Raw genomic sequence first — 4,901 nt, 5'->3', positions numbered from 1 at the left:
TGGGAAGGTGCTGTCTGTGTGCTGGACTCTGTGTCTCCAGTGGGAAGGTGCTGTCTGTGTGCTGGGCACTGTGTCACCAGTGGGAGGGGACTATCTGTGTCACCAGTGGGAAGGGGCTGTCTGTGTCACCAGTGGGAAGGGACTGTCTGTGTGCTGGATACTGCTCACCTTAAGTCACTGCCAGTCAGAGTTCAGCAGAAATGTCCGTGAATGAGTTAGCCAAGGACACCATAGTGAAATAGTTCTGTGGCCATAGGAAATACTAGCTATGGCCCCGATGAAGGGATTTGTCTATGGAATAGCAAGCAGACCAACATGGCTGTTAGGCCCCAGCAGGGAGACATAAGGGGGGAAGATCAGAGCAGCAATGAGGTCAGGCTACATGGGAGTTAGCACATAAATGTTGCATGCGACGCATACAAACTAAATAGTCATTCCTTGTGTTTAATTTTCTCATCTCTATAAATGAACACATGGCGTACTCTTAAAGGAGGAGGGGTTTACTTGGGCCCCTAGTTCAGAGAATGCAGACAATACACATCATGGGGGGCAGCACACACGCAGGCACCACGTCCTGCCTGTGTCAGAGGGAGACTGCTGGCTCACACCTTGGTAGAAAAGGAAGCAGAAGACAAAGAACCCTGGCGCTCAGCTGCCCTCTTGTATCTTGATGCCATCCTTCTCGTCTGGCTGTGGGATGGTATCTCCCACACTCAGCAAAGGTTTCCCCATATCAGTTAGCCCTCTCTGGGAACAACCTCACAGACACTACCAAAGGTATGCCCTAGGCAACACTTAATCCAATCAAGTTTTAATCCAATCAGAAATTTTGGAGCTGGAGAGATAGTTCAGTGGCCCAGGTTTCAAGCATGAGACCTGAGTTCGAACTCAGCACCCACATGAAAAGCCTGGCCCAGCTGTACAAGGTTTGTTAACCCCAGCTTCATGGAGACAGAGACAGGAGAGGCTGGGTTGCTGGCTGTCAGTGCGTCTCCAGCCTCAATATGAGAGCCTGTCTCAAGTGAATAGGTCAGAGCAGGATAGAGTAGGAGTCCTAAGCCCCACCCCCACATTATCCTATACTATCATATGGAATTTAGCTGTCACTAGACATCTATATTTTATGTAATATTTATATAAGCCCTTCTTACAGGCTATTGTGAGGGGCTGATGCGAGGGCCATAGACAAGGGGAGCCTCCACATTGTCCCAGTTTCTAAGTGTCACTGTAGCCTCCGTGCTGAGAGTGGAGGACATAGGTGGACACAGGCAGGCCTGGGCAGCTGGCGAGATGATCCACACCTAAGGGTGGGCAATAGCTGAGACCACAGGTTCAGCAGAGAAGGCGTTCAATCTAGACACAGGTGGGTACATGCTGAAGGAAGAAATAGAGGTATTTCAACATGGATTGGGTGTGGCATGTGAGAGGCAGAGAAAAGTCAAGCATGACTCCTGGGCTTCTGATTTGGACAACCCCTGGAGTGGCCACTGAGTAAGGAGAAGAAGGGCTGTGGAGAGAGGGCACTGGAGCCCACATCAGACATGCTGAACTGGTGTCCGGTCAAGTGAGATGAGGCACAATCACCAGATGGTTGATTTTATACCCTCTTCATTAAGAAAAACTCCAATAACATGATTTAAAAAGTCAACTCATCACTGGGGGACAGATATTTTAAAATGTATTTGTTTTATGACGTGTTTAAAGGTTCTTCATGCCTAAGAGGCCTTGAAATGCGCACAGGGAAGGAGTAGCCAGGATTGAAATTTAGTTTCCTGGTATCTTCTACGCTATCTGAACAGCAAAGATGAACTCAACCCTGTAGACAGAAGTTTTTGTCCATCCCGGTCCCACAGCCATTCTGTCCCAAAGAAACACACAGAGGCTTATATTAATTATAAACTATTTAACCTATTGCTCAGGCTTATTACTTACTAGCTCTTACAACTTAAATTAACCTATAATTCTTGTCTATGTTTTAGCCATGTGGCTTGGTACCGTTTCTCAGTAAGGCATTCTCATCTCGCTTCCTCTTGCATTTGGCTGACACCTGTGTCTCTGCCTTTCCTCTTCCCAGAATTCTCTGGTCTGTTTGATCCATCTATATTTCCTGCCTGGCTACTGGCCAGTTTTATTAAACCAATATGAGTGACACGTCCTTACAGTGTCCCCCAGCAGTTCCCTGACATCCTGTTTCCCACTCCAATGACTTATTTTTCCAGAGATGTCTCTCTTCATCTCCATTCACTCGCTCCATTCACTCACGTAAAGAGAAAAATCTGAGTACTCAACTCCTCCTCATCATTCCTTCAGAAGCTGGAGATACAGATTGGTATGTTGGATGGTTTTTTGTTTTTGTTTTTGTTTTTGTTTTTTTTTTTAGTTTTTTCGAGACAGGGTTTCTCTGTGGCTTTGAAGCCTGTCCTGGAACTAGCTCTTGTAGACCAGGCTGGTCTCGAACTCACAGAGATCCGCCTGCCTCTGCCTCCCGAGTGCTGGGATTAAAGGCGTGTTGGATGGTTTTATATCACAAGCTAGGGTCATCTGAGATGAGGGAGCCTTGATTGAGAAAATGTCTCCATAAGACTGAACTGTAGGCAAGTCTGTTAGACACTTTCATAATTAGTGATTGATGGTGGAGAGGGTCCAGCCCACTGTGGTTGGGGGAAAACCCCTGGGCTAGTGGTCCAGGCTTCTATAAGAAAGCAGGCTGAACAAGCCATGGGAGCAAACCAGTAAGCACCATTCTTCCGTGGCCTCTGCATCAGCTCCTGCCTCCTGTTTTCTGTCCTGCTTGAGTTCCTGTCCTGACTTCCTTCAATGATGATCTATGATGTGGAAGTGTAAGCCAAACAAACCCTTTCTTTCCCAGTTTGCTTTTAGTCATGGTGTTTCATCAGTGCAATAGAAATACTAGATAGGACATAAATTGGTACCAGGAGTGGGTGTTGATGTGACAGACCTGACCATGTGTTTTGGGTATGGTTGTGAAAGGGCTTTGGAACGTTGGTCTAGAAAAGCCATTGACTGTTGAGAGCTAAGTGGCCCGTTCTGTAGGAGCTCCAAATACAAGAATTTGAAGTCAATGTGGATGATGATGCCTGGCTTGTGAAGTGTCAGAGGGAAGTTAAAGACTGTTGGAGGCTTTTGTGATTTTGATTTACAATGCTGTGGTTCTGGCCAGCTAGGGTTGAAGAAAGAGCTGTGATTAACAAGAGACCAGCGCCACTGAAGTGAAACCTTTGCTTTGCTGATTAGCTAGATATGAGGAAGTAGCAGTGACTGAGGAGAGGCCACCATCACCATGGTGAAATCTTCAGGGAACTGTTTCCTGAGAGCACACAGGAGCTGTGTTCCAGAGGCAGCCAAGCTTGTACTTGGTAATGTGTAAAAGTCACCCAGGTGCTACTAGTTTTGGAGGCAGGAAGGGGTCATGAGGAGCAGCTGAGGCTGGCAATAGGAGAGGCCAAGAGAGGCCATTGGGGAAGTTACAGCTCAGTAGCAGTGGAAGGCCCAGGATTGAAAGGGCCATGCAGGAAAGTTGAGGCTTGAAACCATGAAGAGAGCCCAGGATAGGCTGTTGGTGAAAGTTCAGTCCAGTTGCAGCAACAGGCCCCAGGAGTTTGGAGATGCCAGTACCATGGGATGGCCACCAAGAGCAGCAGCAACAGTGGAATGGAGCCTCAGAAGGCCCCAAGAGTTTGGAGATGCCGGGACCATGGGATGGCCACCAAGAGCAGCAGCAGTGGAGTGGAGCCTGCCCCAGCTTACAATATGAGCTGTGTGTGCTGCAGAGGGTGACCCAGCCCTTTGAAGGAGCCCAGAGGATCATGAATGAATCTCAAGACACTGGACACTGAGTTGTTGACACTACTGGAGATTGGTTTTGCTTCGGTCTGATTGTAACTGTGCCCTGGCTCATCCCTCGTGAAGTAAGACTGTATTTAACTTATTTTTTATTTTATAGGAGCTCACAGCTTAGAGATTTCTGATTTTAAAAGAGACTTTGGGTTTTTTAAAGAGGTGGAACTTCAAGCTGTTTGCGTTTGTAAGGCTAGGGGGCATTTAAGTTTGTAAAATTTTTATAGCGTGATGTTTATATTGATGTGTGATCTTGGGAATGAACAAGAAAGGAACGGCTGTGACTGTACTGCCATGTTCTTGTGTTATTGACATGGGATCGGTTGTTCTGTACAGTTTTATTTCAATTTGGCACAAGCTAGAATCATCCGAGAGGAGGGAATCTCAATTAAGGAAAGCCTCCATAAGATGGGGCTATCAGCAAGCCTGTAGGGCATTTTCTTTATTAGTGACCGATGTGGGAGGGCCCAGCCCACTGTGGGTGGTGCCATCCCCAGACAGGTGGTCCTGGGGTCTTTAAGGAAGCAGGCTGAGCAAGCCATGAGAAGTAATCCAGTAAGCAGCACCCCTCCACGGCCTCTGCATCGGCTCCGACCTGCAGATTCCTGCCTTGCTTGAGTTCCTGCCCTGCCTTCCTTCACTGATGGACTATGATGTGGGAGTGTAAGCCAAATGAACTCCTTCTCCCAAGCTTGCTTTTGGTCATGGGGTTTCGTCACAGTCGTAGTAACCCTGACTGAGAATTGAAGTGGCCACCCCAGCACCCCCCAGCTTCTTTGAGTATCACGGACTAGGGACCCTGAGGACGGTTCTTGTCCTGGCACGGTGCCCACTGGCTGTCTCTGATCAAAGGCTTTGTTGGTTGCAAGGGACTGCAGGTATTGGCTCAGCTGCTCTCCTTTAGCCTTGATAGAAAGGAATCTTTCTTCTGCCACCATTAACCAGTATTTCATTTCTTTGTTGTTTTCTTTCTGAAATATTTGTGTGTGTGTTTGTGTGTGTGTGTGTGTGTGTGTGTGTGTGTGTGTGTGTGTGTGTGTGTG

At 47.5% G+C, this 4,901-nt stretch overlaps 1 protein-coding gene across 2 annotated transcripts in view; it reads left to right on the top strand.

Annotated features, from left to right (window-relative positions):
* The window catches only part of Itpr2 (inositol 1,4,5-trisphosphate receptor type 2), a 408,993-nt gene that overhangs the window by 364,578 nt on the left and 39,514 nt on the right, over positions 1-4,901 (top strand). The gene's annotated exons all lie outside the window — the stretch shown is intronic.

The sequence above is a fragment of the Microtus ochrogaster genome, assembly GCF_000317375.1.
Source record: "Microtus ochrogaster isolate Prairie Vole_2 chromosome 14 unlocalized genomic scaffold, MicOch1.0 chr14_random_2, whole genome shotgun sequence".
Lineage (NCBI taxonomy): Eukaryota > Metazoa > Chordata > Mammalia > Rodentia > Cricetidae > Microtus > Microtus ochrogaster.
The sequence above is the reverse complement of the archived record's forward strand: the minus strand, read 5'-3'. Positions and strand labels throughout refer to the sequence as shown.